Raw genomic sequence first — 15588 nt, forward strand, 5'->3', positions numbered from 1 at the left:
CTGCTGTAGTGAGGTCAGCACTTGTTGTTCATACCTAATTAGGGAGGGAGTGATGAGCTGCCTCCTTGAACTACTGCAGTCCATGTGATGTGAGGACATCCACAGTGCTGCGTGAGCAACAAAAATGGCTACAGCTGTTGGGCAAGGTCATCTGACAGCGATTGTGTTTGATGCCTACTATAATGGTGACAGCTACTCTACATTGTAGAAGAAAAAACAGGGAACATCACACAGTAGTTACATGAAAGGTCTGGTAATCCAAAAGGTCTGGATGAATAGTTCAGAGAATGCAAGTTTAAATTATGACCACTTGAGAATGTTTTGAGACCATTTTGAAACTAGAAAGTTCATAATGACTGTGAAACTGTCCCTTTCGTGAAAGGAGCCTGTCATCTTCCTGTCTGGGCTGTATGTAACTCCAGTCCGAAGTCAATGTCATTGCTTTATTCATGAAATTTGTACAGCACATTTTACAAACCATCTTCCACTTAGAAGTTATGGAATTGAAAATTCAACTTATTTCCATACACAATGTTGCATTCTTGGGTTCCTCAATGTGGATGTCTTAATGTTTAGACCATACATTCTATGTAAAGCATAGAGACCAAGGACAAAACATTTCATGTTGAAAATGTCAAAGGGCAAGAGAAATAAACTTTTCTCGCTACTCCTCTCTGAGGTGCCCCATTACAATGTCCATCGTCTACATTCCTTTTCAGGAACACAGCCAAGGTGTCTTTTGGTGTACCACTGCTGTTAGGCCAGAAACAGCATCTTTGCCCTAGTGTGCACCTCTGTGGAGCTGCTTCTAGCTTCAGTACATCCCTTAGCATGTAATCCGGTACATTTCCACATACCAGTTTGCAACACTCAGTTGAGGACAACATTTTGCACCTTCTGGAGTGGCCTAGAAAACAACCCAGCTAAGGTTAAATATCAGGATCGGCTATAAAAGCTGATCTTGCCAGCGTCATTCATATCCAAAAGAGTAAACGCATATTAAAAATCAACAAGCACACCTCCAACAGTTAGACACTGGGTCCATGAGGCTACTACGACATTTTGCATTTTAATTCCTTTGTTCTGCAGTGGGACGAGGCAGAAAAGAACTGTTTCTCTGAAGCTAATCTCTCACCCAGAGACAGTTCAGATAAGATGGGGACAGAAGCATTGGTGACTTTTAAAAGCTGTCTTGCTCAAAGCCAAACCTGCAGTAAGCTTCGATGGTGCTCGAAGGACAGCAGTTCTATAGATGTTATTTAGTTTCCACCACAGGTAACTGCATGGCTAAGATTCTGTGACAATACTGTATTGCAGGACCAACCCTCTTCAAAAGAAGAGTGACAGAATTAAAAACTTGCCAGGCACTTTACACAGAAGTACATGTCATTTTGTACAAACACAGCAACATGCAAGTGATATATGGCAGCAACAGGGATGCCACACTATATACTCAGTCAGAAAATTGCTGATCACTGATGAACACGTATGCTCACCTCCATCTCCATAGCTCCAGCATCACGGTGACTAAGTCAGGAAGCCAGTAGGTTGCTAAGTTACGGATGATCAGCAAGGTCAAAGGCCGACAGCTGTGAATGACTCACTCATTCACAATGTGACCAACCTGATCCTACACAAGGAATGCAGAGCTTAATTAGCCTCCTAAACCACAAAAGGAAGCAAGTCTCAGAAAGAAAATCTTCAGCAGAAAAAAAAGAGCTGAAAGACCTGTAAACTGGGTCAACTTCAAAGCATGAGTCTGAAGTCATAAGAATAAGGCAAGAGGCATATGCAAGCCAAAACAGAACCTGCAATAAAAGATAGTCAAGTTCAAAATTGCCTCTCTCGACTTATGCAATTGATCCCACAAGGAAACCCTTGTGGATTTTTTAACATGCATTTATCTTGCTGCTTTAAACAGATGCCAAGTGTGTTTTTTTTGCTGGGAGTCAGTAAGAAACTGACAGCCCTTCAGATTCACAAAACCACTGACTGCACTAAAACATTAAGGTGGAACACATTCTCCAGATGCCATTAGGGCAGTTCACAAAAACCTGTGCTCCTGTTACAGTAGCTGCTCGGGGCACATGTCCTCCAGACACAAGCCAGTTACAACCCGAATGTGCACTTACTGCGACTTGTGTACTTTGCAGCCAACAGAAGGGGTTTCAGCAAAAAAAAAACAAACCCACAGTCAGTAAGCGTTTATTCTAACTTTGTCTTGCTTTGTAAATGCACATGCCCTGTGGTAGAATAGCTCAAAGCATCCACCTAAGTAGGCAGGTCACAGAAATCTCAACAGCTTGTCTTTCAGGACTACCTTCAACATAAATTCATGTCCTAAAGCGGTGTTATCAAACAAAACCTGACAGTGAGCCACACAGAAAGATATTGGGTCATTTGCGCAATATCCTGCAGTAAGGTCAGCTTTTAAGGAATGTTACAAGGGAGGAAAGAGAGGTGGGGAGGGAGGACAGGGGATTTCCAGAGTTTACAGCAGAGGTCAGCCAATAGCATATATTCAGCAGGAGATGGACATAGGAAGGATCCTATTAAATTGGAGAAAAGATTTACAAGGATATTATCGGGAATGGAGGGTTTGAGTTATAAAGGTGAGGTTGGATAGCTGGGACATTTTTCCACTGGAGTGTAGGAGGTTGAGGGGTGATCTTATATAAAGGTTTATAAAATCATGAGTGGCATAGATAAGCTGAATAGCAAACATGTTTTCCCTAAAGTAGGAGAGTTCAAAACGAGCGGGCATATTTTTAAGGTGAGAGGAGAAAGATTTAGAAAGGACCTGAGGGGCAACTTTTTCACATCGAAGGTGGTTTTATGTGGAATGAACTGCTGGAGGAAGTGGTAGATGCAGGTACAGTTACAATATCTAAAAGACACTTGGACAGGTACATGAATAGATTTGGAAAGATATGGGGCAAATGCAGATGAAAGGGAATAGTTTAGTTTGGGAAACTTGGTCGGCATGGACTGGTTGGACCAAAGGGTCTGTTTCCGTGCTGCATGACTCTATAATTGCAGGAGTGAAAGCTTCTTAGAGCTTTGCAGGGTCGGAGAAGATTGCAGAGATGGTGATACAGAGACAGGTATGAGAGAATTCAGCCAGGGTCTGTCTTGTAATACAGAATCTGGAGCTGGTTCCTTTGAAGTAGAAGTTCACACGGCCTGTGCAGGCTGAGCTTGGAATTCGAAGACTGGGTGAGGATTCCAAGTGTTGCAGCACTCATCTCCCCCCGATGGACCTTCCCTTCAGATCTATCTCACATCTACACTCGACAGGAGTCTCAATGTGCTTACTAACTAGTGACCTGAAAATCCAACTTGAGGAGCAAAAAAACACGGAACGACTGCTATCTTTGAGAGACTGCAACCCTCCCCAGAGTTCAGACATCTCTTGGAAGGCAGGGCACTTCGAATGACAAGATCGATGTAAGCACTCATTGAGGTTCAAGCAAACACTATATCCATTTCTCCACAGGGATCAGTGATGGAGACTCAATTGTTTACAATCAAGGTGAAAAACTTGGATAAGGTGACCAAATGTGAAGTTACAAAATTGTAGCAGACACAGAGATAGATGCAAGAATAAGTCATGCAGAGGGCATAAGGAGTTTGCAAATAGGGATATCGTTAAGTGAGGGGCAAAGTTTGGAAAATGCAATTTAACGTGAGAAGACGTGAACTTGTCCACTTCAGCAGTAAGTATCTAAAAGCAGCATGTTATTTAAATGCAGAGACTGAAGAACTCTGAGGGACAGAGTAATCAGAGTGTTCCGATACATGAATTACAAAATGTTAGGATGCAAGTACAAATGATTAGAAAAACAAATGCAATGTTGTTTCTTGCGAGGCAAATAGAATATAAAAGTAGGGAAGGTTTGTCACAGCTGCACAGAGCATTGGTCACAGACACAGTGTAACAAGGACTTACAGAGCTCATTGGACTGGAAGCTTGTCACTGAATGGGTACAGTAAACGTCACAGTTAGTCAGCATCGCATTTCTGCAATTGATTAAAGTGTCTAAGAATGCAATGTGCTCAATTGAGATATGTTGTATTTTATTGCATTTTCTGTAATGTCTAGTTGAAATATTCTGGAATGTACCTTTTACTACTTTAGTAACAATATATATTTTTGCAAAAAAGTGTTTTTTTAAAATTGATTAGATGATATCTGCAATACTGTGCATGGTTTTTAAGGAAGTGCAGAAAAGACTGGATATCTGGGATACATCTTGACAGGAAAGTTTAGACAGTTTGGGCTGTATCCATCGAGGTTTGGAAGATTGAAAGGTGATCTTATTTTGACAAAAATTACTAAGATACTTGACAGGATGGGTGTTGAAAGGATGCTTCCCTTGTGGGAGAGACTAGAGCTTGAGGTCATTTTAAAAATAAGTGGTGTCCCATTTAAAGGTGGTGATGTGGTGAATTTATTTCCCTCAGGAGGTCGATAGTCTACGGAATTCTCTTGCCTAGACAGGAGCAGAGGCACGATCATTGGATTTTTTTTTTAAGGTGGATTTTAAAGTCTTTGATTGACAAAGGAGCCAAAGACTATGAGCAGTATGCTGGAAAGCAGAAGTCACAATCGAGATTAATATCTTTGAACAGGTTGGTAAGAAAGCATCTGCAATCCAACAAACCAGGATCTTATCAAATGACAGAGCAGGCTCAAGGGATCAAATGGCTGAGATAACAAGGCATAGAGCTGGATGAACACAGCAGGCCAGGCAGCATCAGAGGAGCAAGAAAGCTGACGTTTCGGGCCTAGACCCTTCTTCAGAAATCAGAAATGGCTGATTCCACTTGCTCCCAATTCATATATCCCCTCCGTCTCCCTTTCCCTGCCTCTTCAGTTCTTTTGCTCTTCTGCCTCTCCACTTCTCTATCCTCTTTTAAGCCAACTGTTAAAACCTCTCTCTCAGACCGAGCTGTTGATTTCAGATATCCCAGCCCCTCACTTGGTGGTTCTGTGTCAAGTTTTGTTTGACAGTGTTCCTGTGAAATGCCCTGGGATGTTTTATCACACTAAAGGTGCGGTGCGTACCTGTTGTAGAATACCCGCTCCTGCCTGTATGCTACAATATTTCAAATTTCAGTCCCTTCCTGTACTAATCTCCAAGCCAACCTGAAGATGTGGTGACGACTCCAAACAAAAAAAAGGTGCAAATTTCATTTGGTAAGCAGCTTGTGGATGAATGAGTTGGAAGAAGCAATATTGTTGGCAGTTCTGGGAGAGGTCCACAGCAAACTGACCCCAGGGAATACTGCTTAACCACTTATTGAAGCTTTACTACAATGTAAATATGCTAATAACAAAAAAAAAATCACATTTCAGTGTTTGATCCATTTATCTCTGTCCTGACTTGTACGAACCTAACGTAACCTAATAAATCTCCTTTGTTCATATCTTACTCCACCCATCAGCAACTATAAAGAGCTGGCTCAGTAACAGAAGCTAACTTTTCTCCAGAACCATTTGCCTTGAGGTTTTTACTTTGAGCCCTTCAAACAAAGGGATAACACAGACTTGACTAGTGGCAGCACGCAAGTGTCATCTAACATCGTATATTTGCGCAGCACCTGCATTGTGGTAATTCAGTGAAACCTCACGGTTAGCCATTTGTTGGCAAACAAACACTGTTTATTTTTCTCTGGAAGATATTTCATTGATGAATAGGCTCCTTGATGATACATGAAAGCCACACTCCTGTTTGTTCCCCACCCTCAAGTTCAAACCATTTTCAGTCCAATTAAAGGTTTCACTAACCCAGTAGCCAGGCAAACTGTGAGAGAGCAGCGACTACTCAAGTGGTTACCAAGGTGATCAGTACAATCCAAGAGAGAAAGCAGCAGTATAGATTAAACAGCATCTTTATTATACACATCTGAGATTCTCAAAGGACCCGTCATAAGCAAACATGTCAGCAACGGAGCATCAGAAGCTAGAAACAGTCCTTCCCTCAGTCCTTCAGTGTCAGAATCATTGCTTTTCCAAACCAGCTGCAGTCTGGAAAAGGGGAGGCAATGGCCTAGTGATTTATCACTGGACAGTTGATCCAGACACCTGGTAATTTTCTGGGGACCCAGGTTCGAATCCTGCCACAGCATATGGTGGAATTTGAATCTAATTTCAAAAAAAAAATCTGGGATTGAGAATCTAATGACCACAAAACCATTACTGATTGTTAGGAAAAACCCACCTGGTTCACAGAATGTCTTTTAGGGAAGGAATCCTCACCTGATCTGGCCTACATGTGACTCCAGACCCACAGCAACGTGGTTAGCTCTCAACTGCCCTCTGGGCAATAAGGGATGAACAACAAATGCTGACATAGCCAGCAATGCCCTCAACCCGTGAATGAATTAAAAAAAAAAATTCTCCAGCTCACACAGATGGGGCTCACTCAGTATTAGGCCACTCATACTTGACAGTTGATACAAACTTTATGTGGCTGGGTGAATGGTTTATGCATATTTGAATGCAGCATTTACTGTGGCAAGTGATATCAGCATGGAGCAGTGGAACTTTTACTATTTCAGGCAGCCAATAGTCAGAAACAGGTAGAGCCAGAAGAGGATTGCAGGAATAGATGGCAAGTAAAGGTTTCTGCCCAAGGGACTAAGGAACATTATTGACAATAAGTCGTGGGGAGTGGATTTACACACTCTCTCTACAGGCAGTGAGCTGGGATGTGGAATGCCCAAGATGGAGGAATGTACTGACTTTCCCTTGTCATGCGGCTCCATGAGTCACAACCTGAATTTACCCCAGTCCCAATATCGTTAATTGTAATCTTTCTCCAGATTAGGCTCAGAATGACAAAGTCCACCAATGTTCTGTCATAAAAACAAAAGTGATTTATCATTCAAACAAAACCAATTCCAATTGTTCAACACAAACAATGGGATACAAAATACATAAAGGTTTACCTTTGTGATAAACTAAAGCACACAAATACACAAATTCAGGGAAAGGGGATAGAAAAAAATCTCTGTGGAGATTCAGGTCAGAAAACACTGTCTGACCAAGAGTGGTTATTCTTGAAGGCAAGAGGACAATGTATAGAATATTCAAAAATCTGTTGATCTAGTGCTCTTGCAAGCACATTACGCGTGATTGTCTCTGGGATCTTGGTAGACATAGCTTGCTCAGAAACTACAATATTGAAAAGTTCTTTCGATCACTCTTTCTGAGCAGCAATGAATCAGGTTTCACACTGAATTTGCCACAGAACAGCTTCAGCAACAGGAGACATTAGCTAGGCACCTTGTTCTTTGCAGGCTTTCTAAAACTACGTCAAAAAAACTCCAAGCCTACAAACACTGTTCAACAAAGCAAGCATAAAACTGAGTTTTAAGGCAGTTGGGAGTTTATCCCGAAGTGAGTTTAGGCAACCAAGATGATTTCTAAGGGTTTAAGAGATTATATGGTCCAAATGCTGACAAATGGGACTAGATTTATATAGGATACTGGTCGGCAGGGACAAGTTAGACTGAAGGATCTGTTTCCATGCTGCATATCTTTATGACTCTATGGCTCTAGAACCCTTCTTAAAAAAAGGGTCAATGAAAAGATCTTACAAAAGAAGCAAATAAGACACCTCCAAAATATTTCAAACTCAACTCCTCGAAGAAATATTAAATATAAAGGAGCTTCATAACACTGAATATGTTTGCTGGCTGGTTAGCTTCTGAAAGCAATGAACCAATAGATTAAGTCAGAAGGCAACTTCAAACAGGCCATTGGATACTTGGTTTACAATGTAATTAACGTAATTATTTATTTTTTTAATAAAATCTATTCCAAATTGTTATCTTGTTATATTATTTGTAAAGAACTATTTTGTGAATATATCTGTGCGCTGTGGAGTCATATACTGAGTACACCAGTCTAGCAGTTTACCAGCCAATTAGTGTGTGGTAGGAAATACGTTCAGTGAAGCTCCAGCATTGAGTCTAAATTGTAATTATTGCTAACTTATGGGTCACAGAAGATGGAACAAAAATGAAACCCATTAACAAAATAAAACCTAAAAGGACACTTTTGAAGATTTGATTGTTCCAGAAAGGAAAAATTAATGTAGCTAAGAAATAGAGACAAAGTGCATGCATTGTGCCAATCTGCCAGTAGCCTTGCTCTAGAGATGGTTGTCAGTTATCTTCAGTCACGTGGTACTAGGGATTCAGCTCTTTTTCCCTCCTTTATTCATTCACAGGTTGAGGGCGTCGCTGGCCAAGCAGCATTTATTGCCCATCCCTAATTGCCCTTGGGGCAGTTAAGCGTCAACCACATTGCTGTGGGTCTGGAGTCACATGTAGGCCAGGCAAGGAAGGCAGTTTCCTTCCCTAAAAAGACGCTAGTGAACAGATGTGTTTTTCCAACAATCGACAATGGATTCATGGTCATCATTAGACTCAATTCCAGATATTTTTATTGAATTCAAACTCCACCCTCTGCCGTGGCAGGATTTGAATCTGGATCCCCAGACATTATCTGAGTCTCTGGATTGACGGTCCAAAAGATAATACCTCTAGGCCATCGCCTCCCTGTGTGATTTCCTCCTCTGCCAGGAGCAAATAGCCTTGACCGTCAAATTTTTATTGCATTTACCCTGAACAACTGGACTTTAAAGTAACCCTTGCACGTTCGGCATAAATTGGGACATGTACGTGACCTGACCATAGGCAATAGGCTTTTCCTGATCCTTCGTGCTCGCTTCACAACCTTCCAACTGCCAGACGCTGACAAATGGATAGGCTACTTCCAGGGAAGTCAAGGGGCCAAAGAAATACCACTCACATTGTAAATACCTGACTGACCGGACACGGTGCTGCCCAGAATTCCTTGACCCACATCTCCTTTCCAGAGGGAATGGCAAGAAGCTCAGACAAAGGTAGGTTAAGAACAGCTGTGAACATACTTGGAGCAGGCTGTGTGGGCACATTCTCAACAAGGCTTCTTATTTTGTCAAATTCTTCCTGAAGTACCAAAAACCTGTTCTAAGAAATCTTTCGATAATCTTTGAGGGGATATCAGAAACCAGGCCAGCTCCCTATTTGTTGGAATTATTTCTCAAAACAAGATTAATGAATCAATGAGATTTATGTTTACACCGCATGAATATAAACATGATTGCTATTATTTCCTATTCCTGTTGTCCATCTGTAAAAGACTTGAACACTCCGTATTTATTTGGCTGTAAACCGCAATCTTTGCAACGGGCTGTCACAATGTTTTTAACATTAACACTTAATGCTTTCTCCTCTCATTGCCCAGGCCTCCTCATCAGCACTTTCTATTGCTATGTGCCAGTCTTAGTGAAGGCCCATTTTTGTTTCAAGACAAAAAAACGTGACTTTGGGTTTGCCACAGGCTATCAGGTGCTGGCAGAACACCATACACAGCAGCAGCTTCAGAGAATCTAAATGCAGCCTCTGTGCCCACCATTTTCTCCTAGCCATAAAAACACACCATTGCTGGTTTCTCATGTTGCTGGGCTGTTCTGGTCTTCCCACCAAAACAAAACAGAGCTCACGGTGGCTCAGCGGTTAGCACTGCTGCCTCACAACACTAAGGACCCAGGTTTGATTCCACTATCAGGTGACCGTCTGTGTGGAGCTTGCACATCCTCTCCATGTCTCCGTGGGATTCCTCCAGGTGCTCCGGTTTCCTCCCACAGTCCAAAGGTGTGCAGGTTAGGCCAACTGGCCATGCTAAATTGCCTATGTAGTGTCCAGGAATATGCAGGCGAGGTGGGTTAGACATGGGTAACAAGGACAGAGTTGGGGATGGGTCTGGGTGGGGTGCTCTTCAGAGGGTCAGTATGGTCTTGATGGTCGAATGGCCTACTTCCACACTGTAGGAATTCTATGATCACAGCAAGAAACCTGAACTACTGACATAAAAAATGAATTATTTGCACTTCTTGTTGCTTAAGGCAGGCTGAGCAAAACAGAATGCATGACATGGGTAAACAAAGTGCTCAGAGATTTTTTTCCCCCGTGGCCTGAATAACATCTATCTCCAACACAGCCAAAAATAATTTAACTGATTATTTATCGCATTTGAGGTTTGTGGGATTCGAGTTCAGCCAGATATAATCTTGTATCTGCTGGAGAAAAATCAAGTGTTGTCAACTGACCAGAAGTCAGCATCGTTTACTGCTTCAGTCAGAGAAGCTGGAAAGCATTCACACTACAGCAATGGGACATACCCTTGCATAATGCGTCACTTCACATGGACTGAGAGCTGGGAACTTTCTTTTACCAACCTGTCAATTCGCGGAGGCCGAGTGGATGGCACGTCTACCCTGGCTGGTGAGTCTAGGACCAAGAGACAATCTCAGGACAAGGGGTAGGTCATTCAAGACTGAGGTGAGGAGGAATTTCTTCAGAGGATGTTGAACATAGGGAGTTCTCTCTCCTAAGAGTGCTGTGAAAGTTCACTCGCTGAGCAGGTTCAAGACCAAAATCAATATGCTTCAGGAAGAGCAAATTACTCCAGATGCTGGAATCTGTGCTGGAGATAAAAAAAAAATGCTAGAAATCACAGCCGGTCAGGCAGCATCCATGGAGAGACAGCAAGTTCACAATTCAAATCTAGAAGACTCTTCATCAGAGCTGGTGATGAAGAGTCATCTAGACGTTAACATGCTGTCTCTCTATGGATGCTGCTTGACCTGCTGTGATTTCCAGCATTTTATGTTTTCAGGTTCCTGGATATTACTGGCAAAGAATTTGGAGATAGTTTGGGAGAGTAGCATTGAGGTAGATGATCAGCTGTAATTTAATTGAACAGGTTCAATGGCCCCTTCCTGTTCTTTTCCCAGGAAGTCTGCACTAACAAATAACTAGGAAATGCCCCAGTAGAGTCCTAGCAGGGTCATCATGAAGAGGCTCAGAAGACTGTGGCAGATCTTGCACCAGTAAGATACCTGGTCGTGGTCTTAGATGCCAGTCTCTCCAGAGGCTGTGCAATGCCACCTGGACCAAGAGGAGGTTGCACAATGTGTAGTGTGGCATAACAGGAGTATGGACAGGTTCTGTCTAGGTCTAAATACTCCCAAAAGCTGCTACAATTTTCAAACCATCTTCAATGTAGACATTGACTAAGATGCTCCACAGGCAAATGCAGACCCAAGGCAATGATGAGAGGGAACCAAAAGCTCAGCCAGAAGGTCGGGTTACAAGGAAAGTGATAAAAAGGAGGACAGGGAGAGAGCGAGGTGGGAAAATTTAACAGAATTACAAAGGAAAAAGGAAAGAATAGAAAGAGTTCAAGATGGGCTTGAGTAGCTTGGAGTGAGAACCTAACAGATTTAAATGCAGGGTTAAGAATTTAAAATTTTAGATGTTAGGGGACTCCAGCCTATCTAGATTAAAAAAAAAGTACTGTTTTAAAATATATTTGTCAAGGGGTGTGGGAATCACTGTGGCCAACATTTTTAGCCCATCCCTGACTGACTTTGAGGAGTGGATGGTAAGCCATCTTTGGGAATCACTACAGTCCATGTTGTACAGATACATCCACAGCACTCTTCAGGTAGAGTGTTCCAGGATTGTTGATTTACTCTTCCATGAAACACAGCTGTCACTGGCAAAGGCAGTATTTGCTTTCCATCCCTAACTGCCCTTGGACTGAGTGACTTACGAGGCCTTTTCAGAAGGTTGTGAGGAGTTAAGTAAATTGCAGTGATGTGGAGATACATGTAGGCCAGACTGGGTAAGGATGGTATATTTGCATCCCTAAAAAAGGATATTAGTGAACTAGATGGGTTTTTATTACAAATCAGTGACAGCCTCCTGGTCTCCATTACTGACACTAACTTTCAATTCCGGACTTTATTTATTGACTTTTAAATTCCATCAGCAACCTTGATGGGATTTGAACCGATGGCTGGGAGGGGAATTTGCAGACACTCAGTCTTGCCTTTGTTACCTCCAGACTTGATTATGCTAATGCACTCCTGGCGGACTTCCCAACTTCATAAATTTGTGGCCACCCCAACGTCTGCTGCTTGTGTCCCAACTCCCACCAAATATCTTTTGTCCATTTGCTACCCTTGTCCTTCTAGCTAGTAAAGGTCATGGCAGCAAGGTGATGCTGAAGGAGCTTTGGCCAATAGAGTGCAGGCACAGAATTTTGGGCGAGTTGGCAAACCATCCCTCCTCACTCTTTTTAACCTTTTGACGGAATTGATCACCACACTGCATTCCTGCATACCCAGTTCAACTGTAATCCAAATCACTGTTCGAGACCAGTCAGTGGATTCTCTTCCTACTCCTGCACCCTTATTCTGTTGTCCCTTGAGAATCTGTCCTTCGCCTGCACTGCTGTGGTATTTAACTGCTGTATCCTTGGTGGCATCATTCAAGTTTCTACATTTACTGAAGGCAGCCTAATGGACCTTACCACTAACCCACGTGAGCCCTCCACACAATTGTTAAACTATTTCTGACATCCAGAAACCTCATCCCAGATTGAACTAATTGTCTTCATTTCCTGCCACAAACTCTGCTCCCTCGCCACTGACTCCATCCCTCTCCATTTCAAATGCTCGAGACTGTCTGCAGCTTCAGTGTCATAGGTGAACGCATGATGATCTTTCAGCCACATATCGACACCAATGCTAAAGCTGCTTATTTCTACATCCTCGCACTGTCCCACCTTGCCCCGCCTCAGCTCTTCTGCCACTGAAACACTCAGTCTTGCCTTTGCTAGTTCCACGCTTGACTATTCTAATGGACTTATGGCTAGGGGTGGGTCTGGGTGGGACGCTGTTCAGAGGTTCGGCATGGACTTGATGGGCCAAATGGCCTGCTTCCACCCTGAAGGGATTCTATGATACTTGCTCCACCATTTGTGACCATGCTTTCAGCTGCTTAGACCCAAAAGAACAAAAAGTCCCTCTCTAACCTTCTCCACTTTCCTCTCTTAAGGCACTCTACTACCTACCTCTTTAAAACAGGCTTTTGATCATTTTCCCTATTATCTGCTTTTGCAGTTCAGTATCACTTTCAGTTTTATAATGCCTCTGTGAACCACTTTTGGGACATTTCATTGCTACACAAATATAAATTGTTGTTGTTTTTGGAGTTCAAGAGTATACACGATCAAAAGCCAGAAAAGCATTGGAATAATCTGAAATTTGACAGTGACAATGACTGTTTTTGCTGTGTTCTTATTTTCTAGTAAAATTGAAGTAAAGATTGATTCTGTCCTTCAAGTTAACCATCACCAAACGTGAACTCAAAATGTCCGCAAACTAAGCTATTAGACAGAGGTGACAACTTGTATTTAAATAGCACCTTAGACATTGTAAACTTCTGCATCTGGGACGTTTCACAATCTATCAAAGGCAAATTTAGGATTCCTCTCAAAGTTTCAGAAAGGGAAAAGCAACAGACAAACTGAAAACTTAGAAGTAAAAAAAAAAATCAGTTCCTCACAAATTAATCTAATTCATACCCTATCAAAAACAACACCGTGTTCACCCCAAAATGAGATGGATAATTATCAACGGCACAAAGGGTTATGAGGATAATGTGGATGAAAGATATTAAAATGTGTTTGATCAGCCACACAGTCTTATTAAGTGGTGAAGTGGACTCAATGGGCGGAATGGTCTACACCTGTATCTAGTTTCCTGGGATTTCAGATCATCATGGAGTCACCTCACGTGTTGATGACCCAGTTCAATTTCACTGGTGACTGTTTTAAACTGAAAAGCGGAAGATCTTTACAAACTCTAGATTACCCTCTTATGGATCAGAAGTCCATAAGGCTGGCGAATGAAACAATCCCGCCCATCCACCACCCCGACTCTTATTCCAAGAGAGGAGAAAGGAGAGCTTCCTTACCATTTGTCTCTTCCAGATTTCCGTACAGGTGCATCAGCCCTGCACTGCTGGCTTCGTCATTAGTGCTGTCCTCTGACACACAGACCTGTAGTCAAAGTGACAACAAGAAAAAGAACATTGAGGTGGGGCTCTGGTAAATACAGAGGAACTAATTTCTCCGTCAGTTGCTGATTGACATGATAGACTTTTTACAAATTTGTTTTTTCCATAATTGAACTCATACAAGTCCCTTTCCCTATAGCCAATGAAATATCCTGCTACCTACCACATTGAGTTACACAAAGAAGATAGCAATATTATAACAATAAGCCTTGATCTCATTGAATGTTGGAGCAGATAAATGATACTTATCATTGGCCCCTCCTGCTCAGATTTCCTGCGTAATAACGAATCCCAGTCCAAATTCCTTTCTATACTGAAGCCTCTGCGCTGGGTCAATTGGCAGAAAATAAGGGAGAAACCAAATTCTTTCTAGATCTACTGAAACAATTTTGCTTTCTCTCCATCATGCTGCCTGACGCGCTGTGATCTCCAGCATTTTTTGCTTTCAGTGCTCTGGTTACCTGATCAACAGTGAGGCAGTGGTGAGCCATCTTCTTGAACCATTGCAGTCCTTCTGCAATGGGTTTGGTACAAGTGAATGGCTTGCAAGTCAATTTCAGGGGGCAGTTAACATTGCTGTTGGATCTGAAATCACATGTAGACCACACCAGATAAAGACAGCAGATTTCCATCCATAAAGAATATTAGTGAACCAGATGGTCACAACAAATTGATGATTTCATAGTAACTTTGAGAGAGACTGGTTTTCAATCCCAGATTTGTTAATTAAATTTACATTCCACAAGCTGTCACAGTGGGATGGGACCAGAGGCGTCAGATCATTAGCCTGGCTGTCTAAATTACTTGCCCAGTGATATTTCCTCTACACCATGATACAAATGTATTTTGGCAGTAGGCATCTCATTTGTTCTTGGCAGTGCAGCCTTCACCCAGTCTTGCTGGACTTATTTACAGCAAAGGTACTAGGCAGCAATCGGGACGTGCGACCCTGACATTCTGAACACACAGGCATCCCTTTATCACCATCGTACTACAGATTGACTAATTTCAGCAGACACATGGATCAAAGTACAATCCGCATGCCTCGTAGTGGCAGGTTTACTAAACTGAAGAGGATGGGTTTCTGAACCAGTTTGTTTGGAGAAATCGGAGTTTAAGCTTTAAAGACCCATAGACTGTGAAAAGGAAGCGATACCGGAGGGAGTGAATGAGTTAAAAACGTTTAAGAGCTGTCTACCAATCTCGGGCACACGTGCAAATGATCTCATTTTTTTTTTTAAAATCAGGCAGCTCAAATGTGCAGGGAATCAGCAGTCTGAATTTACATCTGGTCTTTCGTTTCGATTGTTCATTAGGTGAGGTCGTTACACCCATCATTTATCTCCTATTTCTTTTAATCAATCAAGGGATGTATCAGTTGCAATGCCAGCATTTCTTGCCTATCCCTAATTGCCTTGATGGTGTATGGTGTTCAGGAACCCACTGGATTCTCATCAGAGGTTTGTTATAACTGAACGGCCTGTTGGGACATTTCAGAAGGTAGTTTAAGAACAGACCACATTGCAGTGGGTCTGGCGTCACATGGAGGTAAGGAGCAGATAAGGATGACAGATTTCCTTCCTAAAAGGACACTTTATTGAT

At 42.3% G+C, this 15588-nt stretch overlaps 1 protein-coding gene across 2 annotated transcripts in view; it reads right to left on the reverse strand.

Annotated features, from left to right (window-relative positions):
• The window catches only part of plxnb1b (plexin b1b), a 247365-nt gene that overhangs the window by 112691 nt on the left and 119086 nt on the right, over nucleotides 1–15588 (reverse strand). For both annotated transcript variants that reach the window (XM_048606323.1, XM_048606322.1), the window contains exon 2: nucleotides 13885–13969. The gene's annotated coding sequence lies outside the window, so the exon portion shown is untranslated. The remainder of the gene's footprint in view (nucleotides 1–13884; nucleotides 13970–15588) is intronic.

This window comes from Rhincodon typus, chromosome 16 (genome assembly GCF_021869965.1).
Source record: "Rhincodon typus isolate 14 chromosome 16, sRhiTyp1.1, whole genome shotgun sequence".
In the NCBI taxonomy this organism is placed as follows: Eukaryota; Metazoa; Chordata; class Chondrichthyes; order Orectolobiformes; family Rhincodontidae; genus Rhincodon; species Rhincodon typus.